The following is a 26,383-nucleotide window of genomic DNA, read 5'->3' as shown; positions in this document are numbered from 1 at the left end:
ATCTACACTCTGTGGTTTGTCTTAAATTTGTAAAATTCTTGGTCATTATTTTTTCAAATATTTCTTCTGTATGTCTGTCTCTTTTTTTCTGGGATACCTATTATGAATGTTCTAGAATGTGTGAGTTTGCTTACTGGATACCAATTATGAATGTTCTAGGATGTGTGAGTTTGTTTACACACACATGCAGTTTGAGTGATATTTATTGGACTATCTTCATATTCACTGATTCTTTCTTCACCTGTCTTTTTTTTTTTTTAAAGATTGTATTTATTTATTTGAGAGAGAGAGAGTACAAGCAGGGGGAGTGGCAGACGGAGAGGGAGAAGCAGGCTCTCCACCAAGCAGGGAGCTCAACATGGGGCTTGATGCAAGACCCTGGGATCATGACCTGAGCTGAAGGCAGACAGTTAACCAACTGAGCCACCCAGGAGCCCCTATTTCTTCACCTGTCTTGAATTTTCTTTTGAGGCTATTTAAAGCATTCTTTATCCCTGTTACTATGTTATTTATTTCATTTCACTTTCATTTGATTCTTAGAGTTCTCATCTCTCTCCTGAAATTACTAATCAAATCTTACATTTTATCTACCTTTTCAATAAGAGTTTTTGACATATTAATCATACTAATTTATGTTCCCAGTCATGTAGTTTCAATATCTGTGCCATATCCAGGTCTGGTCCTGATGATCATTTAGTTTCCTCTAATTGTCTTTTTTCCCTTGCCTATTTATACGCTTTTCATATTTTTGTTGTTGTTGTTGAAAGTCAGACATCTTATGAAGGATAGTCGACCTGCAATAAATATATTCTATGCCTGAGCAAATTTTTCCTTCTGCTAGGTCTTTCTTCAAGGAGATTGAATTAATGTAGCTAGGAATTGGGCTGGATTTGAGAATAGTTGTAGCTGTGGTTCCCCTGAGTGCAACATGGGCTTTAGATTCCTAAATAAATATCTTGTGTTTATGATGGGCTTGTTTTACCAGCACAGTAAGTGTTTGATTATGGTTTTTAGGTCTTCTTTTCACATTCTGGTTCAGAGTTCTCTTCACATGGCGTTGGTCCTCTCTTTACCTTCTTCCAGCAATACTCTGCTTTTACTTGTTATTCAAATGTGTTAAATTGGTGATGAGAATTATAGAGGATGAGTAGTCTTATTATTTTGAATAAACCTCAATTTTAGGGTGTGGACTTCTTCGTTCTACTGTCTATGCTCTGTCTTTATTTATGGGATCCACTCATAATCCTGCCCTTCCCAAAAGCAGGGAAGCGTTTTTATTTTTTAGTTTTAATTTAGTTTTTATTTTTAGTTTTAATTTTAATTCCAGTTAGTTAACATACAGGGTTATATTAGTTTCAGGTGTACAATATAGTGATTCAACACTTCTATACATAACCCTGTTATCATCATAACAAGTAAACTCCATAATTCCCATCACCTACTTAATCCATTTTACCAACACCTCCCTTCTGGTAACCATCAATTTGTTCACTACAATTAATAGTTTGTTTCTTGATTTGTCTCCCTCTCTCTCTTTTTTCCCCTTTGCTTGTTTGTTTTGTTTCTTAAATTCCACATATAAGTGAAACCATAGGTACTTGTCTTTTTCTGACTGACTCATTTTGCTTAGCATTATACTCTCTATCTCCATGCATGTTGTTGTATATGAAAAGATTTCATTCTTTTTTATGACTGAATAATATTTCATTGTATATATATACCACATCTTCTTTATCCATTCACCAATCAGTGGACACATGGACTGCTTCCATATCTTGGCTATTGTAAATAATCCTGCTTTAAACATGAGGGTGCATGTATCCCTTTGAATTAGTGTTTCTGTATTCTTTGGGTAAATACCCAGTAGTACAATTGATAGGTCATAAGGTAGTTCTATTTTTAACTTTTTGAGTAACCTCCACTGTTTTCCACAGTGGCTGCACCAGTTTGCATTCCCACCAACAGTGCGTGAGTGTTCCTTTTTCTCCACATCCTTGCCAACACCTGTTGTTTCTTGTGTTGTTGATTTTAGCCATCTGACAGGTGTGAGGTGCTATCTCATTGTAGTTTTGATTTGCATTTCCCTGATGATAAGTGATGATGAGCATCTTTTCATGTGTCTGTTGGCCATCTGTATGTCTTCTTTGGAGAAATGTCTGTTCATGTCTTCTGCCCATTTTTTAATTGGATTGTTGGGTTTTTGAGTGTTGAGTTGTATCAGTTCTTTACATATTTTGGTTACTAACCCTTTATTGAATATATTATTTGCAAATATCTTCTCCCATTCCATAGTTGTCTTTTAGTTTTATTGATTGCTTCCTTCATTGTGCAGAGGCATCCTATTTTGATGTAGTCCCAATAGTTTATTTTTTGCTTTTATTTCCCTTGCCTCAGGAGATACATCTAGAAAGAAGATGCTATAGGCAAATGTCAAAAAACTTACTACCTGTGTTCTTTTCCAGGATTTTTATGGATTCAGGTCTCACATTTAGGTCTTTATTCCATTTTTAATTTATTTTTATGTATGGTGTAAGTTTCATTCTTTTGAATGTCACTGTCCAGTTTTCCTAGTCCCATTTGTTGAAGAGACAGTCTTTTTCCCATTGGATATTCTTTCCTGCTTTGTCAAATATTAATTGTGGGTTTATTTCTGGATTTTCTAATCTGTTCCATTAACTTATATGTTCATTTTTGTGTCAGTACCATACTGTTTTGGTTATTACAGCTTTGTAATAAAACTTGAAGTCAGAATTGTGATGCCTCTGTCTTTGCTTTTGCTTTTCAAGATCAGTTTCGCTATTCAGGATCTTTTGTGGTTCCATATAAATTTTCGGACTGTTTGTTCTAGTTTTGTGAATAATGCTGCTGGTATTTTGATAGGAATTGCATTAAATGTGTAGACTGCCTTGGGTAGTATAGACATTTTAGCAGTATTTGTTTTTCCAATCCATGAGCATGGAATGTATTTCCATTTTTGTGTGTCACCTTCAGCTTCTTTTATCAATGTTTTATAATTTTCAGAGTACAGGTCTTTCACCTCTTTGGTTAAGTTTATTCCTGAGTATCTTATTATTTTGGGTGCAATTGTAAATAGGATTGTTTTCTTAATTTCTCTTTCTGCTACTTCATTTTGGTGTATAGAAATGCAACATATTTACATTGATTTTGTATCCTGTGACTTGACCGAATTTGTTTATCAGTTCTAGCAGTTTTTTTGGTGGGGTCTTTCAGGTTTTATATATGTAGTATGTCATCTGCAAGTAGCGAAAATTTTACTTGTTCCTTACCAATTTGGATGCCTTTTATTTCTTTTTGTTGTCTGATTGCTGTGGCTAAGACTTCCAGTACTATGCTGGATAAAAGTGGTGAGGGTGTTTATCTTTGTCTTATTCCTGACCTTAGGGGGGAAAACTCTTTTTCTCCATTAAGGATCATGTTAGCTGTGTTTTTTTCACATATAGTTTTTATTATGTTGAGGATTGTTCCCTCTAAACCTACTTTGTTGAGGGTTTTTATTAGGAATGGATGCTGTACTTCATCAAATGCTTTTTCTGCATCTATTGAAATAATCATATGGTTCTTATCCTTTCTCTTATTGATGTGATGTATCATGTTGATTTATTTGCAAATATTTAACCACCCATGCCACCCAAGAATAAATCCCACTTGATTGTGGTGAATGATTTTTTTGATATATTGTTGGATTTGGTTTGCTAGTATTTTGTTGAGAACTTTTGCATCTGTGTCCATGAGGGATATTAGCTTGTAGTTCTCCTTTTTAGTGGTGTCTTTATCTGCTTTTGGTATCAGGATAATGCTGGCCTCATAGAATGACTTTGGAAGTTTTCCTACCTTTTCTATTTTTTGGGATCATTTGAGAAGAACAGGTGTTAACTCTTTAAATGTTTGGTAGAATTCACCTGTGAAGCCATCTGGTCCTGGACTTTTGTTTGGAGTTTTTTTTGATTACTGATTCAGTTTCTTTGCTGGTTATCAGTCTGTTCGTATTTTATGTTTCTTCCTGTTTCAGTTTTGGTAATTTATATGTTTCTAGGAATTTATTCATTTCTTCTAGGTTGTCCAGTTTGTTGGCATACAGTTTTTCATAATCACTTATGATTGTATCTCTTTGGTATTAGTTGCTATTTCTCCTCTCTAGTTGTGATTTTGAGTCCTCTTTCTTTTTTTCTTGATAAATCTGGCTAGAGGTTTAACAATTTTATTGATTTTTTTTCAAAGAACAAGTGCCTGGTTTCATTGATCTATTCTATTGGGGTTTGTTTCTGCTCTAATCTTTTTTCTTCCTTCTGCGGGTTTTAAGTTTTATTTGTTGTTCTTTCTCTAGCTCTTTTAGGTGTAAGGTTAGCTTGTTTATTTGAGTTTGTTTTTTTTTTTTGCTTCTTGAGATAGATCTGTATTGCTATAAACTTTCCTCTTAGAACTGCTTTTGTTGCATCCCAGAGGTTTTGGACTGTTATGCTTTCATTTCAATTTGTTTCCATGTACTTTTTCATTTCTTCTTTTATTTCCTGATTGTTTGGTAGCATATTGTTTAGCCTCCCTGTATTTGTAGTCTTTCCAGATTTTTTTTTCTTGTAGTTGACTTCTATCCTAGCTGTAAGTTTTGACCAATGTCTGAACTGCAGCAGTGCTTGTTGCCATTACCTGACATATTAAGGCTTTTGTTCTGTAGTAGAAATATGACAAAAGGTTCCAGTCGAAGTTTGTTTTCTTTTTTCACAGCTGCTGTTACCTTTCCCTAGTCTGTGACACAACAGATGATTCTTATGTCTCACTCCAGTCTTTACTGTAAGTGCTTTGTGTGTTTTATGAAGGAAGACCCCACAGGAAGATGCAGACTCCCCTGGTGTCTATGGATCCCAGGGTTTGACACTGCCTCGTCAGCTGGACTTTTACTTTTATCTATTTGTCAGTTATTGTAGCTGAACTCTTAGCAGGTTTTGACTGTTTCTACCCTAGCTTAGTGTGTACTTGCACGATTTCTCCTCAGACTTGGGATCAGTTAGTTGCTGTGCAACATCAGTTGTCTAATGGCTTAAAAAAAGTTATGATTTTGACATTAGTCTGACTAGTTTTTATTGTAATCCTGAGAGAAAACCTCCTTCCAGCTTTCTGTGTCTTGGCAATGAGCCATAAATGAGGCCAGTGAAATATTAGCTGAAGCGAAATATTAGCAAGTGGTAATATTAGTTGCTGGTACTTGACCTTCCAGCCTACTCTGATTCTGCTGTAGTGATCTTGGAAGCATGCATTTGTATAAATGAGCCATTAATATGAAGGAAAGACAGCTGCCCTGGAGAATTTTCTGTATTCATAATAGGCACTGTGAGTAAGAAAACTTTGTTTAAACCCACAGATATTGTGAAGTTATTTATCACAGCAGCAACATTTAGCATGCCCTGACTAATACAGCATTTAAACTAGGATGTCTGAGGTGATGACAGAGGCACAAATAGAACAGAGGCAGAGACAAAGATACATGTGTAAGATACAGGAGGAAAGAAAACACATAGGCCTTGGGAACTTTTTTTAGGAACATGGGAATCTAGGGAAGAAGCAGGAATCCAATTATTAGAAATCAATGTGTCAGGCAAAGACTAATAGAGTTAATGAAATAATTATAGAGGTTTAGTTACAGTAAAACTGCAGGCAAGGTCAAAACACATTGCCTAGAAAATAGAAACAAGGTAAGAACAAGCCACTCAGCAAAACTGACTCAGTGTGAGTAGTGAGTTATTGAGTTCCTCCTGATTCTCAGCATCTTGGACAGATCTCTTTCTAGAGTGGTTTAATTGGACCCAGCATCTAGGACCACAAGGATATATCATAAGATGCCAAATAATTGTTATAACCTAAAACATGACTAAGAGCCTCTGTTGGAGGAAAAGTCCCTTCAATGACAGAATATATCATCTTGATCAAAATGCCATCATGAACTTCTCCTTCTGTGGCAAACAGCTTGAATGCTAAGACACTACCACCCACATCCATATGTCTCAGTGTATGCTCTGCCAAGATATCTGCTTGCCATTTGCTCTGTCTCTACAATGCCAAACACCCAGGTGAAAAGTGAAAGATTCAGTCAGAGTTTCTAAACATCCAGATGTTTGGCACCAACTAAGTAAAATATCTGGATGCATGACAGAGTTTCTCACTTTTTCATCTGGCTGTTTGGTGTCACATAACACAAACCATTGATTGTGTAAATGCTTAGGACTAAGAAAATATAGAACATTGTCACAAATTAGCACTTTTTTTTTTTCTAAAGTATTAGAGAATGTTAGCCTTGAAATGGGGTTTAGAGGACTTCTAATGTAACTTTCCTCAAAATGTATTTGTGGTGTCTCTGTAAGCAAACCAAGGGAACTCCAGAAAAACCTCTTTGGTATCTGGAAAGATTAACCTCTGCTCTCAAGTTTTAGGTTATAAGCATGCACACAATTTCATTCAAAAAATGCTTGTTGGGTGATTCCTCTGATCCAGGCCCTGAGGTAAAAAAAAAATGACTAATAAGATATGTTCTCAAGGAGCTTACCTCAGTCTAGTAGAGGGGAGAAGTAAGACAGTGACAAGGAAAATGGAGAGAAAGGGACTGTTTAGAGTGATCTTTGCAAATCAGAAGTAACCTTGTCAACAATGAAATCTTGTTTAAAAAAAAAAAAAAGACACTGAGTCAAGAGGACTTGATGACAGAGAAAATAATCTACCAGTGCTCGAACATCTCTTAGTACTAGGCATATGGTAAGTACAATACCAATTTCCCCCCCATTTAATCTGCATAAAACTCAATATATAGGCATCGTTATTCCTATCTTATGGCCTTTGTAGAGGGATTAGGTGACTCCTCCAGCATCATACCATTAGACAATGCAGAGGATGGTTTGCAAAACAATCTTTTGCTCCTGCATTTCTTTCACTGAATTGCTTTGCTTCCCTTCAAATTTCTTTAACAAAGCTTAAGTCCTCAGTAGCTTAATCTTGTCATCCCAGGGGATGATCAGAACCTGAAGAAGCCTTGGATCCTGATACACTTAGATTATCCAAATGGAATATAGATGACAAGAAAGACAAACCAGCCAAAAGAAAGTAATAATACATAAAAAGAATGACTGACACTAAAAGGTGAGAGAAAACTCAGCCTTCAACATTAGAAAACCAGAGAAAATGGAATAGGCAAGAGACAGAGCTACTCAGCTAGAACTGGTTGTTTCCTAACCAAAAGAACCCGTTGCCCATCTTTAGGGTGTCAGATAAAAACAGCTCTGTACTTAGATAAGGAAAGATTTTATTCAAAGAGACTACTGCAATAGGGAAAATGTTCCAATCTTGAGGTCTGCAAGGGTCTCAAAAATCAGCATATGTTAGCCATACCTCAACAAAGTGATTTAAAAAGAAACCAAAAAGAAAATAAAAAGCTTTTCTTTTATAGGGAGGGACTAGCAGGAACTCTTAAAGGGACTAGCAGGAATTGAGCAAGTGATAACATGATAGAGGAGGTCTGATGGGAAACATTTCTGGCTGTGGTCATCTGATTCTCAAGATGAGCTGTTAAAGGGAGATGTTCTGCATTTTAGTGCTTGCTCAGACTTGGGGGCCAACCAGAGTTTTGGGGTCTTGGGGAGAAGAGAAGTCAAGTTTGGTCAAGTCAAGGCAGAGGGTAAGAAATGGGCAAGTGTAAATATATGGTCAGGAGCCATCTGTAGTATTGACCTCTGAAGGAATCATTATTTTATCTGCCATATTTTACTGTATGTGCCTTTCTTCCCACCTTGCAGGTTCATTCATGCCTCTTTTTAAATGCTGCTATGATTACAAAACCCTATTATTAATTATAACATGTAGGATCCTAGTTGCCCAAACCTGACCTCACTCTACTGCTGAACCAAATTTCCTTGGATAGAGACATAACAGATCCACCCAACTCTGAGCCCTTCTCTGCCCCATTACAAAAGGTGGGCCAAGGCTGGCCGTTGGATTCCCATGAAGTTGATTTTTTTGGTGACTAAGCCTTTGGCACAGGAAACCTTGCTGGATTGCATTTCCTGGATTTCAGTTTGAGCTGGAACATTCCTCAGATTTACTCATTTTGGTCCTGCTGGAGCAACTTTTTGAAGTGGAAATTCTGAATCCTTACCTGGCCCCTTATGAGACTCAATGACCCACTCCTCAATTCCTTGGAAAGCTTTATTTAGAATGCAAATGATTTCAGAGTATACAGTGGTTTATTGTCTCTTCATGTTTCTGGTAAGAGATATGTGGGTTTTTTGACCACGTGGAATCTTGCTTTAAGCACCCCCAGTTTGATGTAATCTAGGGCCTTTACAGCTGATAAAAACAAATCTCATCCGCACTAGCAGTTTTTAAAACCAAGACTGTAGACATTAAGTAAAAGTTCAGTTATTAAAACGCACATTTTATTCTGCAATATGAGTGAAGTGAAAGATGAAACAAAGCTTGTAGATTTCCTTTTATTTTGCTGTTTCTTTTTTGTTGTATTTTAGAGGAGTTACAAAAAGACAATAAACTACATGAAGAATAGTTTATGATCTCTTTAATGTACCTCCTCCTTTTCCATCCTGAGGATATTTCTTTACATTTTCTCCTCATTTCTAGCTTTTACCATGATAATTATTAATTGTAATCCAAAATTTCTCTTATACAGATTGAATTACATCCCCAAAGAAGGCAAGATGGTTTCGAGGGACTGCATCAGTCAAATCATTTTGGATTAATGCTGTTCTTACAAGTGCAATATGCAAGTTATAATGAAACACAGGGGGGTCTGGATAATTTACTGCAGTATACCAAAGGCCCTCATATATATCCCAGAGGTGAAGGCTTGGAATGTTCAAAGCTCAAAAAGGCAAACTGAAGAAACACTTTTTATATCTAAAAAACTATGATTACAATGTGTGTCTGGATTACTGGCAACAATTTTAATTTCCTGGGTTTGTCAAAAAATAAAAAAAAGAGAAGAAAGTAATACATGAAATGAACACCATAATGTCAGAATGTGGTCATGGATAAAGCTATTGGCTGTGATTCAGGCCTGATTAAAGTTAAGGAGAGAAAAAATAAATAACTTATATAAATGGTATGGGCTTTTCTTCTGTAAATGAATAATTAGAAAACTATTGAAAAGTTCATTTCCCACCTCTCACCATATATTCTTCCTGAGACTGTGATGCCAAAGTGCATGTTATTTACTGTTCTGCCTATTAAAACCTATCATTTTATAAAGGAAACCCATGTCTGAAGTTGATCAAGAGTGAATAGTTGTTACCTAGGAAACAAATATAATTCCTACCACTATTGTGTACTTTATTTTAAATGAGGAATTGTATCCTTTTCAATTACTCAGTGAGATGGGAAGGTGGTAAACAATACTATAAATCTCTAGAATTCACTCGATGGTAATAGCGCATTAAACACTTGGGCAACTAGAATTCACACAGCCAAATAGAACTTAGAGGATTCACTACTATATAATTCTCCAAGGACCATGAACACAACAGGGGAAGGAAATTGGCTACTCAGCACCAGTACTGCTCTGCATCTTATCTAATTGTACATAGCTTAGGTTAGCTGAGCTAAGGACATCTCCTGCTGTGTCAAAAATAGATAACAGTGCCTAAAGTTGACAATAATAGACAAAGAAAAAAAATTGTGCTGTAAATGACAGAACTGCCTCAGAGGATTATTAAACGTATTATCTTGAAAAGATTGGATTTTCACAAGACTATCAAATGGGAGGAGGGGACTAAGGAGAGTAAGAAAACTAAGACAGTTAATTGAATTTGCAAGACACATTGACTGTGACAAGGAGAAAATCAAGGGAATTACATGGATAATTCAAGAGAAAAAAGACACCTTTTCTTAAAGTGTTGTGTTTTCAGTCTATAGTTTTATGTAAGTGTGTGTGGGAGAAAGAAAGAGAGAAAGAAAGAAAGAAAGAAAGAAAGAAAGAAAGAAAGAAAGAAAGAAAGAAAGAAAGAAAGAAAGAAAAGAGAGAGGGAAGAGAGAAAGAAAGAAAGAGGAAGAGAGAAAGAGAGGAGAGAGAGTGAGTTTTGGAACCATCTTAATATTAATGGTAATGGAGCCAATACTATTCTCACCACGGCTTTGTTCAAATGAGAAAATGCTCTCTATATTTGTGTAATGAAGTGGAAAGAATATTGTCTTAGGAGTTAGGGAACTGCACTTTGCTGCTCACTAATTGTGTAACTTGGCCAAATCACTGACATTTAAAATCATATTTTTCTGCTTTGAAGTGGTTCACATCATCTTTTTATTATTTATTTGACCTGGAAGCCAGATACTCACATGGATACCATCCAGTATTGAGTTAGAACCAAATCCAGCCAAATTGTTGATATTCAGTATCCTCAACTCTATAGTCTAAAACTGCCCTTCTTTCTAACAATTTGGATTTCCATTAAAAAAGAAAAGTTTAGAAGTGGGATTGCTTGATCATGTGGTAGTTCTATTTTTAATTTTTTGGAAAAACTCCATTCTGTTTCCCATAGTGCCTATACCAATTTACATTCCAATTACATACAATCACATATAATTCCAATTTACATACCAATTACACTATAGTGCACAAGGGTTCCCTTTTCTCCACATCCTTGCCAACACTTGTTATCTTTTGACTTTTTGATAATGGCCATTTTAACAGGTGTGAGGTGATATCTCATTGTGATTTTGATTTGCATTTTCAGATGATTAGTGATGTTGAGTGATCCTTTCATATACTTTTCATATACCTGTTGGTGATTTATAGGTCTTCTTGGGAAAAATGTCTATTCAGGTCCTTTGCCCATTTTTTAATCAGGTTGCCCTCCACTCATAGTCCCTAATAAAAAGCATGTGCCCGGGGCACCTGGGTGGCTCAGTCAGTTAAGCGACTGCCTTCAGCTCGGGTCACGATCCCAGGCTCCTGGGATCGAGCCCCACATCAGGCTCCCTGCTCCGCGGGAAGCCTGCTTCTCCCTCTCCCACTCCCCCTGCTTCTGTTCCCTCCCTTGCTGTCTCTCTCTCTCTCTGTCAAATAAATAAATAAATAAATCTTTAAAAAAAAAAAAAGCATGTGCCCTGGGTCCTGCCATGCTTTCTCAGCTTGCCTTGACCTACCCCTCCCCCCACCAAGGTGTGCTGGGTACCTGCCCCATGACCTGTGAGCAACAGACCCCTGTTTTGCTTCTAGTCCTTGTTGAACCATGGCTCATCACTGATACTCCAGAGCTCTACTTAAATGTTCACTTAACAAAGTCACAACAACATATAATAGAACTGTATTCAAATTTTAAAAAGAAAATCCTGCCATTTGTGACAACATGGATAAACTTTGAAGACATTATGCTAAATGAGTTAAGCCAGACAGAGAAATGTATGATCTCACTTATATGTGGAATCTAAAAAAAGAAAAGAAAAAAGAAAGAAAGACAATAACAACAAAAAAATGAACTCTTAGAAGTAGAGAGTAGAATGGTGGTTACAGGGTGGTGGGAAGAGATGCTGGTCAAAAGCTACAAAGCTGCAATTATGTAGGACGAGTAAGTCTAGAAGCCTGATGTACAACATGATGACTATAGCTAATAAGACAAAATTGAATACTGGGAATATGATGAGAGGTGCTCTCATCATATACACAAAAAGGTAACTATGAGAGATGATATGTTAATTAGCTTGAGTATAGTAATCATTTCACTATATGTATGTATATCAAGTCATCATGTTATATATTTAAAATATGTACTATTTTTATTAAAAAAAGAAACATAATAATTTTGGCAACAGTTGTCCACTGATGGTGTGAGTGATTACAACTGTTATATTAATTGGAATGAAGAAAATAATCTGTTTCTCTCTGTAGTATCAGCACATTATTATGTTTATATCCCAAATAATATTTTTTGGTGATAATTCTAGTAATAACCTAGCCTAAGAGTTTATCCTTCAGACTTAATGTGACACATCACAGAACTCAGCCTTAATTTTCTCGAGCTGTATATGGATCTAATAAAATATAATCAACTCCAGTATCTTACATTTGCCTCCTTTGTATTAAGCTGGCCCTCATGGGAATTACAAAGACATCGTGGAAATGGTCCTGAACCAGTTAACAATAAAAATCTTTTTCCCTGAAGAAATTAATATACCATTTTGGGTACAATTTATTATTACATATTCATTTTAGATAGAACAGCAGGCAGCCTCAAGTAGAGATATTGTAATAGTGTCCTCAGAGTCCCTGCCTGTTACTGCTGATCAGAACCTACACACTTAATTCTTATTACACATCAATTATCTGCACACTTTGAAATAACCACCTAATGCATCAGTTAATTAAATTTAATATCAGAATATAAATGACTGAAAATGTCATTTAAAAATTTTACTTATAGATGTTTTCTTTATTTGATGACTCTTGAATTATCATAGATGAAAATAAAAGTACATAAAAGGTAAGCACATAATGTCCTATAAAATATTGACATTTAAGAAAATGTTCTTAAATACATAGACATACCAGTCCTTAGTTTCTGTAAAAAAAAACTCATTGCTTGGCATAGAAAAACTGAGAAAACATCAGCTAATAGAAGGAAAGAATTGGACTTAGGATCCTCACACCAATCTATAATTCCTGAGCTGTTCTACTAGTTATCAAAACTGAAATATTACTCATCTGTAGCCTGGTTAAAAGATCGATTTATCTCTACTTGTCCTATGTAAACAAGAATGCAGTGAGCTCCTAGTGAGAATTTTTGAAACCCGTCGTGAAATGCTGGTCTAGTTTTGAGCAAAGAGGGTATCGAGAGACGCTACCACGTTCAGCAGAGGAACGCTTCTGGGAGTGTGCAGGCTCTGTGCCCCTGGTGGAGCAACATCAGGCACCTGACTGGAATCTGGGGATGATTCCAGTCGTGGGACCCAATGCTTTTGGCTCTAACAATGGGTGAGACCACTAGAATATTCTCTGACATAGTCCGAAAGACTCTTTCCTCAAGATCCAAGAGAAAAGTCACATAATCAAAGAAAACAGATCATGACTCTCCATTTGGGAATCCAGTAAGCCTGAGGCAGTACCCGTGGCTGTGAAAAGCTAGACTGATGTCAATGAAGACAAGTTTCAGGTGCTGAAAGAATACTAACTAAACGTGTTACTGACCACACAACAGAATGGCCAGTAACCCATGCAAAGAAAGTTAAAAATTGCCAAGGAAGAAGATATAAGCCTCCAAAAACTCTAACAGGAGAGGAAGAAGGTTTGGGGATTTGGGATTCTGCTGGCTTTTCATATCCAGTGATATGAATTGGAGTCAAAGACATTTTAGTTATATACACTTTCTTAGAATATTTACTTCTTTATTATATTTTCTTATCTTGCTCCATTGGATTAAGACACTGGAAAGGCAAGACTGATTTTTAAGGATTATCTAAAATATTTGTCAAGTCAGGAGGCCCTCAAAACGATCTTCCTCAAAAAATTTAGTACGGCAACACTAACTAACATGGAGGTACATATCTTGGATGAAATATTCAGCTTCTGGCTACCACTTCTAATTTCCTAGTTACATACCGTTAAGTGAAATGAAACTTCGAATAAGTCACACCAAGAAGCAACAGCTTTATAAACTGCTTCTACCGACTGTCCTAGCAGTAAAAAGCTGCCCAGGGGGGCCCTGTCGCCAGTGAGATGCTTCTTCTTCAGACATACCCAAGCAAGCCAAGAACCTATGCACTGGTTTTAACTCCTTTCTCTTGGGTTCCAGGAGGGTTAATATCAATTTACACTTTGTTGAAGAAACCAGGGGCCTATGCCTTTGTTCTCTGTAGGTTCCCAAATAGCCTTAGGGTAAAATAACACTGTCACTGAGGAAAGTTAAGAAATCCTAAATTAGTTTATTGTTTGTTTTTACAATTTCAAGTCTTACGTACAATTCTTCTGAGCTTTGTGACCTGGAACAATTTGACATTTCCATGGATGGGTGCAGTAATCCCCGCCCCCTTATCTGCTGGTTTCAGTTACCCACGGTCAACCATGGTCTAGAAGAAGATGGTCCTCCTGGGGCACTTGGGTGGCTCAGTCAGTTAAGCCTCTGCCTTCGGCTCAGGTCATGGTCCCAGGGTCCTGGGATCGAGTCCCACATCAGGCTCCCTGCTCAGTGGGGAGTCTGCTTCTCCCTCTCCCTCTGCCCACCCCCTCCTCATGTTCTCTCTCTCTCTCAAATAAATAAATAAAAATCTTTAAAAAAAAAAAGATGATCTTCCTTCTGATATATCATCAGAAGGTAATAATAGCCTAACATTATGTCACAACACGCACGTCATTAATCTCACTTCTTCTCATCACATAGGCATTTTATCATCTCACATAATCACAAGAAAAAGGTGAGTACATACAATCAGATATTTAGAGAGAGAGAGAGAGAGAGACAACATTCACATAACTTTTACTACAGCAGATTGTTATAATTATCCAATTTTATTACTAGTTATTGTTGTTAATTTCTACTGTGCCTAATTTATAAATTAAACTTTGTCACAGGTATGCATATATAAGGAGAACATAGTATACGTCGTGTTAGGACTATCTGCGGTTTCAGGTATCTTCTGGGGGGTCTTGGAACATATCCCCTGCACATAAACAGGGACTACTGTATCTCATTTTCCCAGACCCAGTGCCAGGTCCTCTCCTTTGAAGAGAAATTAAAGGAAAAATGCGTTGTCATTCACGACCCAGACCTACTCTTCTGTCAGCGGTCATCCTTGATTATGTTCCTCCTTCCGGGTCACACTGGGATGAAAGTGCACGTGGCAGCCCCAGTGCCTGAGTCTTAATGGTGATGTGGGAAATAGTCATCTATGCATTTAAATATCTATCCATTGGGGACCCAAATACATGGGAAACAGAACCCACTCAGGAAATGTTATTTGGCGAATAATTGTTTGTTCTCAAGTTTAAGGTACATATCCTAAATTCCTGTCATTTATTTGGCTGAATTTTTATTTTTAATTTGTCTTTAATGTTGGAATTATTTCATCTTTGTGTATATAAATTATGACTGAAATGAAAATAATATTTGAACTGTGTAGGTTGACTGGGTAGAGATTCCCAATTTAGGAAAACACATAAGATGTCTGTGATCAATAATTCTTTGTCAGCTATCAAACTCATGCATAAAACATCTTACATATGCATAATTTGTGGCATGTTCAAATAGCCTTTAAAAATAATTTTCTTTTTTCTTTTTCTATTCCAATCTTTTTTTTTTTTTTCAAATAAACTGGGCCCCCAATTTGTTTTCCATGAAATTACTCTCCAGACTCTTCAAATGTATTCCTCTCAGAGTTGTCCTCTTGGAGCATTCATTTAGTTCTGAAAGCAGCATCCATCTGATTTGTCTGCAATCATTGTTTCAGATGAGCACATTCCCAAGGACAAATTTAAAAGCACTAATGCAGCTTGATCTCTTTGAAGTGGCCTACTCAGCTACCAGCACTCAGCATTCACAGAGCTCTCTGGTCCAGCTCTAGCGTTCTCAGTAAGTACCTCCAAGTTTTTATTCTGCTTTCACAAGAACACTGCACGCTTTGCTCTCAGTATGTTCTGGAAGGTTCTTCTCCAAGGAAGGGTGAACAGGGAATCCCAGAGAGAAAGGAAATGGTGCCCGCTGGAGGAAATGAAAAAGCTTTGCCAATTTTTTGGTCCTGGTAAAATCATTCTTTCACAGAAGTCACTGTGAATCTTGCTGCTTACAAGGCTGAAAACAAACATTTAATTAGGGCTATATGAAGTTAAACTGACAGGCTCGCTCTATCTCTGTGCCTGTGTGTGTGTGGGGGGGGTCTATACGTGTAAACATGTGACTTTTATTTCAAAATCAAGTGATTCCTAGTTGAAAGTGATTCAATTGTGTAGTACAATATACCCCATTAGATATAAGACTTGTTAAGTCTGCATTTGCTAAGAAGTGCTTCTTAACAACTCTAAGAAATGTATCTTGACTATAATTTTCAGGCAGCCCCATCCTGTTCACATTGCCTTTCTTAACAGTACCTGAAAAGGGTTTTTTAACTCAAGGTTTTATAACAACAAAAAAAGATTAGCTGAGAATGACTGAGCCCACTCTATGGCATGAAATCTAGTGCTTAATAAACATTTAACTTAACATCAAGCAACAACTAGAATTTATACAGAGAGGATTTTATCCTGATCCCTAAAAAATAGAAGGCACTCTTAGGCACCTGAGGTTTCGAAATGTGTGCGTGTCTTTTTTTTCCCACAAAACTTCTCTTTTGACGGTGTTGTTTACTGGAACTTGTTTCCTATTTCCTGTGTCCCCAGATATAGAACCGTGACTTGGAGAAGAGAACACAGTGTTAAAAAGTGTGACATTTGGAATCAACCACTTGCTCTCTCTTACTACTTGTTAGAATCGGGCAAGCTACTTAACCTTTCTGACTTTCAGTTTATTCCTCTATAAAACAGAGATAGCAACATGGCAGTTATTTAAAACTTACCATATTTTAGGCCATCAGGGTAACTGTCTTACTAAACAGTATGTGTCTACCACTACACAGGCCAGTGGAACACTGGAACAGAAGACATTCACTCCTCTGTAGCACGTGATTGCAGACTGTTCTGAATCCATGTGAGCCATTGGTTCTATGCAGCTCAGAGGTTCCTTTCGTAGAAAAAGCTAAAAACTTTGATGTGGATGAATGTTCGCTGCTCCTTCATAACTTTGCTACCAGTTGTTATAAAAGTAAGTCTCGGACCAAATTCTGCATTCATACAGACGTACATTAATGAAACGTGTGTTAGCAGGCAGACAAGAGTTCCAATGTTGTTGAAGTTTGGTAGTGACCCAGCTCACTGTCTTTTTAAAACAAATAATAGCTCACACAGGAGTAAGTCACTAGAAACAGACCTAACAGTATTTCAGAGGCTTATTTTGTTACCTTTACAAATTAGCCTTAAGCAAAAAAGAATTCTGTCACCAAAAGATCAGACTCAAATCCATTTAGCAATCCAGCCTTAGGTGACATCCTGTTACGCTCAACGTTTGTGCCCCTCCCCACCAATTCATATGTTGAAGCCCTAATCCCCAAAGAGATACTCTTTGTAGGTGGGACCTTTGGGAGGTGATTAGGTTTAGATTAGGTCATGAGGGTGGGGCCCTCATGATGAGGTTAGTGTCTCATAGAAGAGGAATACAGAGAGCTCTCTCTACATGCACAACCACTGAGAAAAGGCCATGTGAGGACACAGCCAGAAGGCAACCGTGTATAAGCTGGGAAGACAGCCTTCATCAAGAACTCAATCTGTCAGCACCTTGGTCTTGGACTTCCCAGCTTCTAGAACTGTGCGAAACGTCTGTTGCTTAAGCCACCTGGTATGTGGTATCTTGTTATAGCGGGTCATGCTGACTAAGACATATCCCAAGGGTACAGGTGACAAATTTCATAGATTCTAATTCCTCGTTTAATCCAATTGTTAAGTGTTTCCATACTTTAACCAATATACATATCTTGAACTCTACTCATTTCACAATTGAGAACCCATTTCTACCATCCATTATGCTGGTTAACAAGCAACTAACTTCACCAATGAAAATCCGTTTCTGATATTAATTATGCTAATTAGCCACTCATCTGTATTTCATTAAATATAAGATAGATGAAGCTCATGTTATAAAGGCTTTTCTGCTATAATACTGGCTGACCACCCATGGAGTGTGGATTTTTTTTTTTATTATTGGAACAAATAACTGTCCAACAGTCCTAAAGTGAGGTGAAAACCACTAATGCATACCTTCATATCCCATTTTATGCTGAAGAATTTTAAAAGTAAGTTACTAACATCATGACACCAGATACCTCATCTTTTCTCTCTGTCTCTTTGTCTTTCTCTGACTTATGGTTTCTATTCCTTTTTTTCTACTGAAGGTAGAAACCAGGGTAGTTTTTTGGCAGGTTGATTCCTCCTTGAATCCACATCAGTAGCTTATACTTCTCCACACCGTCACACAACTTTTGCAGAAGCCATGACACCTTGTTACTTCCTTTTACCAAATATAACCCTCTGGGTTCAGTCTCCTGAGGTTTTTATAGTTTAATAATTCCATGATTATTATATGTGGCCTATAATGCCCTGGCACTGGTTCACATTGCCTTATCGTCTAGGACAATAAAGGCAATCATATGGAGGGAAAATTGGAGTAGAACTTTCTAGGCTAAGAAATATAGTACAGTTGTCTACCACACATAGGCTACATATGGGCCACACATATGCCAAATTCTATCAATTTCCTAAGTCTTCTTTGCTTTTTCCCCACATACTGGAGGCATACTCCTTTAGACCATTTGTAGAAACAGAATTACCCAAAAATCAACCAGTGGATTATACTTGTGGAAAGAGCTAAAATTTCAAAAAGCCAGGTGTAATATAATCTAAACACACATACTGTTCCTATTCTGTAGTTTCACATGGAAATGTGAATTTGGAACAGTTAGTAATGTGTGCAAACGGATTAGGTATCTTTGCTTTTGCCAACATGAAATGTGTAGGTCTTTTAATTTGTGTTGGTGAGTAGAGGTTTAAGGACATAAATATGGGTGATATATGCCTACCTTTTACCCTCCACACTTTGGCAAGACTCATAGATCTTGGCTGGAGAATTAGTCCTTTCTTGGCTTTTGTTTCTCTTTTCCTCACCTTATATTTTATATAGAAACTATTTCCTCTTGAGTTCCTTCTTACACCTTAATTCAGTGGCCCATTCTAGTTTATTCATTCCAGATGTTTCTTATGCAAAGCATAAAATACATAATGTATGACATACTTGTGGGTAGCCATGCTTTTTCATTCACCCTTATATTGGGTTTCTTGGCATCCTAAATTTTTATAGGTGATGAGATTTCATGTAACACAATAACAATGTTTCACATTATCTGGTATTATATGCATTTAAAAGAACTTCAATTATTTTACAAATACCACACTCATTCATTTTGTGTGGCTAGAGAGGGTAAGATTTCAGATGTCTACTTTTTAAGTGGGATTTAGAAAGTTTAGAAAGAGAAGTTTGTTTGTTTGTTTGTTTTTGCCCAGAAAATCTGACTGATTCTTTTAAACTACTGGGCTATGCATATATTGAAAGAAATGTGAAGAATTAATAAGAAGAGAAATCTGTTATACTAGAGGTTGGAAATACATTTGATGAAACTATATATATATATAGTTATATATATATATATAGTTATATATATAGTTATATATGTTTAGAAAGGTTGTAAAGGTAAAATCACATGGGTAAATATACTTAGAAATATTCTGAATATTGTATTTGCATGATAAATGTTTAAATTGCTATATTTAAAAGAATTTGTCTCAATCAGAAAATTTATATAAAGAAATAGATGACATAAATAAGAGAATGCTGCAATGTTTATATTTTGTGATCACAATAGTGAGGTGGTGCTAGAATATTATTGGAATTTGGCTACACTGGGGATTTACACATAAAAATAATGAAGTCTGAAAGATTTATGATGAAAACTTTACACAAACTGGGTATAGAGGGAACATATTTCAACATAGTAAAGGCCACACATGACAAGTCCATAGCTAACATCATATTCAGTGGTGAAAGCTGGAAAACTTTTCCTATGATCAGGAACAAGACAAGGATGCCCACTTTCTCCACTTTTTTTCAACATAGTTTTGGAAGTCCAGCCAGAGAAATTAGGCAAGAAAAAGAAATAAAAGGCATCCATATTGGAAAGGAAGAACAAAAATTCCATTTACAATTGCATCAAAAAGAATAAAATAACTATAAATAAATTTAACCAAAGAGGTGAAAGACCTATATCCTGAAAAATAAACACATTAATGAAAGAAATTGAAGAAGACACAAATAAATGGAAAAGTATACCACTCATGGATTGGAAGAATTGGTATTATTAAAATGTCCATGCTACACAAAGCAATCTGCATATTCAAGTGTAATGCCTATCAATTCCAATGGTGTTCTTCACATAAATAAAACACATAATCCTGGGCACCTGGGTGGCTCAGTTGGTTAAGCAACTGCCTTCGGCTCAGGTCATGATCCCGGAGTCCTGGGATCGAGTCCCACATCGGGCTCCCGGCTCAGCGGGGAGCCTGCTTCTCCCTCTGACCCTCTCCCCTCTCATGCTGTTTCTCTGTCTCTCTCTCTTTCTCTCAAATAAATAAATAAATAAAATCTTTAAAAAAAAAAAAACACATAATCCTAAAACTTATATGGTACCATAAAAGATCCTGAATTGCCAAAGTAATCTTGAGAAAGAACAAAGCTGGAGGCATCACAGTCCCTGATTTCAAACTATATTATAGAGCTATATATATATAATATATAATATATAATATATAATATATATAATATACAATATATAATATATAATATATAATATATATATTATATATAATTATATATAATATAATGTATAATAATATAAAATATTATTCAGTTAAAACAATATGGTATTGCCATAAAAACAGACAGGTTGATCAATGAAACAAAATAGAAAGCCCAGAAATAAACTCATGCATATATATGGTCAATAACAGTGACAAAGGAGCCAAGAATACACAATGGGGAAAGGACAGTCTCTTCCATAAATGGTATTGGGAAAAACGGACAGCAACATGCAAAAAAATGCAATTATCTTACATCATACACAAACGTTAACTCAAAATGGATTAAAGACTTGAATGAAGACCTGAAACCATAAAAATCCTAGAAAAAAACATAAGTGATAAGCTTCTTGACATAGGTCTTGGCAATGATTCTTTTAAATCTGACACCAAAATCAAAAGAAACAAAAGCAAAAATAAGCAAGTGGCCTACATTAAACTGAAAAGCTTCTGCATAGCAAAGTAAACCATCAGCAAAATGAAAGGGTAACCTGCTGAATTAAGAGAAAGTAGTTGCAAATCACATACCTGATAAAAGGCTACTATGCAAAATATACAAAGAACTCATGCAACTCCATAGCAAAAAACCCAAATAATCCAATTAAAAAGTGGGCAGAAGATCTGAATAGACATTTTCCCAAAGAAGATATACAGTTGAACAACAGGTATAGGAAAAGATGTTTGATATCATTAATTATCAGGGAAATGTAAACCAAAGCCACAATAAGCTGTCACCTCACACCTGTTAGAATGACTATCATCAAAAAAACAAGACATATCAAGTGTTAGTGAGAATGTGGAGAGAAGGGAATCTTTTTGCACTGTTGGTGGGAATGTAAATTGGTACAGACAATACAGAAAACAGCATGGAGGTTCCTCAAAAAATTAAAAATGTAACTGCCATGTAATCCAGCTATTCCACTTTTGGGTATTTTTCCAAAGAAAACAAAAACGCTAATTTGAAAATGCACCCCTATATTCACTGCAGGTTTATTTATAATAGCCAAGATAGATAGATAGACAGATAGATAGACAGATAGATAGATAGATAGATAGATAGACAGATAGATGATGGATAGATAGATAGAGATAAAATATTATTCAGTCATAAATGAGAATAAAATCTTGCCATTTTGACAACATGGATCAACTTCAAGGACATTATGCTAAGTAAAATAAGACAGAGAAAGACAAATACCACATGATCTCTCTGATCTCTGGAATCTAAAAAACAGTTCACAGATAATGAAGAACAGATTGGTGGTTGCAAGAGGCAGAGGGTAAGAGAAATGGGTGAACTGGTTTTTTGTTTGTTTAAATAATTTAAATAAAATTTCTTTAGTCTTGAAGAAATTCTAGAATAAAAAAAATATTTTAACTTGTTTAACAAATGTTTCCCAAACATATTTAATCACAGAACCACAATATGATACCTGGGACTTCTAATTTAAGCTCCAATATGTAATCAGGTTGGAGGTCACCATTCTTATCCTTACAATAAATAAAAATGAAACAATTTGAAAATCAATTCCTTTTCATGGACCCATCAGAGAACTAAGGTTGCAAGGCAAACTGCCTCTCTGAAATCTGGAAAGATTGATGAATACCGTTGCAACTAAGATCTGTTTATCTGGAGCAGAAGCCACCAGAGCCGTAACTGGTAGGAACACTTAAATGGTAATTCTGATGAATCACTGGAGGCTAAGAGTGAAATTGCATTAGAATGAGAAACTCCAGGTGATTGCTGTCTAAATGGGGCCCCCACACTCTGAACGGTGTTACCTCTGGGAACTCCACCAGGTTCTTACATAAAAGAGCTGAGAAAGATCCCCTCACGACTCTGGCAGAGGCAGAAAAAGAGTAATCATCATAAAATATACACAGTGCATTTTCTGTAACAAAAACTTACTACCCTCCAGCAAAATAAACCTTTACTAGAGCTTTATCCCACTTAGGAAAAGGCATTTCTTCCGCTCCAGCCCCCTCTAACCTTCCTGTCTTACCTAAGGAGTGTGGCGAGAAGAGAAAACTAAGAAATATTTTGAAGGTCCCAGGCCAGGAAGACAAGCCAACTAAAAAAACCTGAGATTTAATTACAGTATTACAGAATTCTTCTCTTGCCCCACAGGTTACCATGATGCCAACAGGTGTCCAGTATAATGCAGTGGATTACAGTTGAAAGAGCTCCATGATGCCAACTTTGTCTTAGGGAGAGAACTTAGGGAAGCCCAAAGTCAAAAGAGGAGACAAAACAAGGAGAGTAGAGAAATTTGCAAGAAATGTTCAAAGGAGGCCTTCAGGGAGAAAAAAAATGATATGGATGAGAAACTCAGATATACCTTAAAAAACAAACAAAAAAGGAAGAGAACGAGCCTGAAACATTATAAATTGTAAGGAAGGGCTAAAAAAAAAAAAAAAATCCACAATAATGAGGAGATAGGTCAAAGGGAAACCATAGCTAACTAAAATAGTTACCAAAAGCCAAAGCTAGAACAATTTGAACAACAACAAGATCATATTGAATTATAACCCAAAGTATAAAATAAATGTTCACAAGTATAAATATTTATATTTAAATATATTTTTATATATAATAAATAAGAAAATATAGATCAGACTCCCATGCAAGAACATGCAAAAAATTGACATAGATATTCTGCCCAAAAAGAGGTGGAGCCTAACTCCAAACTCCTGAACTGCGGGCTGTGTATCGTGACTTCCTTCCAAAGAGTATGGTAATAAAAGAAGGTAAAAAAGAGTAACTTTACAGTGAAGAACCCTAACAAGCACTATTCTAGCCTGTTCATCAATATTAACATTAATAAAAATAAATCAATTTTGATAGTATGCAGCTTTGATATGATATAATGAGAATGGTACTTTACCTCTGTGGTTTTCCTCCCCCAAACCCATAATCCCAATCTAATCATGAGAAAAACATCAGACAAGCCTCAATTGAGAGACATCCTACAAAATACTTGGCCAGTAATCTTCAAAACCATAAAGGTCAGGGAAAACAAAGACAGTCTGGGAAACTGTCATAGCACAGAGGAGTTTAAGGAACATGACAATTAAAGATAATGTGGTTTCCTGGATAGGAGCCTGGAATAGAAAAAGAGCATTAGATAAAAACTAAGGATGTCTGAAAAAAGTATTGATTTTAGTAAATAATAGTGTATCAGTTGGTTAATTAACTGTGACAAGTGTATTATACTATATATAGGTTATTGCTATACTAATGTAAGATGTTAATAATAGGGAAAACTGGGGCAGGCTACATGGGAAATTTTTGTACTATCGCTACTTTTCTGTAAATCTAAAACTATTTTAAAATTTAAAAAAATTATTTTTTAATTTAAAAAAATATTAAAAACAAAACAAGCACGGTATCATTCCTGACAAATCTTAGATTATAGTTATAGATCGAAAGCACTATCCTTTACAGTACAGATTTCTGCTGCTCAAAGAACAAAACAAAACAAAAGCCTGCTAAATTTGTCTTTGTTTCTCTATAGCGTTCCAAGATATCCCTAGATAAAGTATCATTAGGGTGATAAAGGTAGAAATCACTTAGGCTGGAGTTTCTATGAGTAAATGTAGCAATAGTGAGTCTCAAATGGCAAAGAGGTTGAAGTTTTTAAACTAAGAAGAAATTTAAAAATCAAGCCCCCTGAGAATGGATCAATGGCATTATTTGCATTAGTCACAGAAAACAAACGAACTTGACAACTCTTCGTTTTCACTTAGGAAATTATTAGTAATTCCTTTCTAAGATAGTGGTTCTTGACTTTTCCAGCTATATATACCTTAGAGAATCCAATGAAAGCTTTGAATGATTTTCTTTGGAAAAAAAAAACACGTAATTTTCCATACCGTTTCAGAAATTTATTAACACTCCTTGAAGCCCCTTCATTAATCCTAGATTTTACACTCCTGTCCTAAGGCAATTTACTATGCTATAAATCTATGTAAGATCAAATAATGGGGTTTAGTGGACTTTTCAGTCTGCTGGATGTCATTTCCAATTTTTGTTCCCATTGTGCTGAATTGCACTTCCTAAAATCTAAGAATCCCATTTTCAATTTACTTGGCATATACGAAATAACCAAATGCCTTTGTTCTGAGATTGACTATTTGAATTATATCATTACCTTTGCTCTTGTCTATTTGAAAGTAGACATGAAGACCAATACTATTTTAGTTAGTTAGAACACTACAATGTGGGAGACAAGTAAATAAATATCAAACAGGGGCACCTGGGTGGCTCAGTCAGTTGAGCGTCCAACTCTTGATCTCGGCTCAGGTCTTGATCTTATGATTGTGAGTTTGAACCCCGCTCTATGCTGGGTGTGGAGCCTATTTAAAAAAAAAAAAAAAATCAAACAGTAACTACACTTTCACTTTACTTTTGAATGATTCTACACAGTATGAACAAATGGAAAAATGGGATGAATTGTGCCAGATTTTTCCTAGAATAAAACTGTTTATTCTTTTTTGAGAGCAAATTAAGGGCCTCAAAAACTGTAATAACTCTTTGGATTGTTTGCCTACCATTTAGTAAATATTTCAGTAGTTTATTAAGAATTAGACAAATTTCACCCTTCTCTTTGTAATTTTTTCTGATACCATAATGAATCTTTTTGTTTCTAGTTTCTCTGGAAATATGCTAAGAGTTTCACTGAAATATACACATTAGTCATTTAATAATATCAAATGCTCTGTTGAATTTTGTTAAAAGCCAATATCCTCTCTACCAGGAAGAACAAATTTAAAGAGAAGTGTTAAAATACAATTGAGGGTAAAATAGCAAGAGATATTAGGACTTAATGAGTGAATAATATAACAACTTTAAAAACTAGTAAAACATATAAACCAGAAATATTCTTTGAAAGAGCTTCTGAAACAATTTCACCCAAAGCAGCTGTGTATGTGGGTTTCCTGAGGAATTGTACGTGAATTTTGTATTGTTTCAGAGTAATAGATTTAAGCCAGAATACTATTTTTCCATTGACATTATGAAATAACCTAGAGGCTACCAAGTGATGAGTCTCATCATTTAGTACAATGAGGAAATGAATAAGGAAATGATGTACTGAGCTAGATTCATCCTTCAATCTGAAATTCTCTACCATTCTAGGATACTGGCTTATGAATTAAATGTCCTTTTCTGTCTACAGAGACATTAATAACTTTTTCTGTTAAATATGATTTTGAGTAGTGATCGCAACAGTCATGTGCGAGCACTCATATTTCCAATCCCATTTGGTCTCTGTGTTTCTGGCTTATAAACTATAATAATACAGGCAGTAGAAGCAATTTTGTAGATAACAATAAAAAATTGGCTAATGCACGCATGGATGGTCAAAAGTTGACCTATTTGCCTTGGCTGTGTCACCTAAGTTCTATCATGTATAAAATGCAGATATTATTAATCCTAGAACTCATCAAATGCCCTCTAGGGGATGACAACAGCATTTGGAAGCAACTTAAAATATTGAGAAGGAAAGCCATGAATATAGATTAATTTTTCCCAAAATAAAGCTTATTTTTGGACAATAAATACATTTGGCCATATTAGCAACTCAAAATCTTTCGGTGGTTTTTACAGGTTTGGCTTAAGAATCACTCAAAAGAGGTAAACAGTCTTGTCAAATACAGAAAGGTCACACACATAGGCATACTCTTCTACATTCTACTGTGAGCCAATTTTCCTGGAAAGTTTAATTTTTCATCCAAAACAGTAATTACTTTGCAATTATTTATAATTATTTTGTAAGTTGGTTTCTTAGAATTTTAAAAACTTTTTTGAAATTTTAGCATTTTGTTCTTGGTTGTTAGAAATATTTTGTAAGTTATTTGACCATGTTGTTGAATTTTTAAAATATACCTTTAGCT

The sequence above is a fragment of the Halichoerus grypus genome, chromosome 14 (genome assembly GCF_964656455.1).
Source record: "Halichoerus grypus chromosome 14, mHalGry1.hap1.1, whole genome shotgun sequence".
Classification (NCBI taxonomy): domain Eukaryota; kingdom Metazoa; phylum Chordata; class Mammalia; order Carnivora; family Phocidae; genus Halichoerus; species Halichoerus grypus.
The sequence above is the reverse complement of the archived record's forward strand: the minus strand, read 5'-3'. Positions refer to the sequence as shown.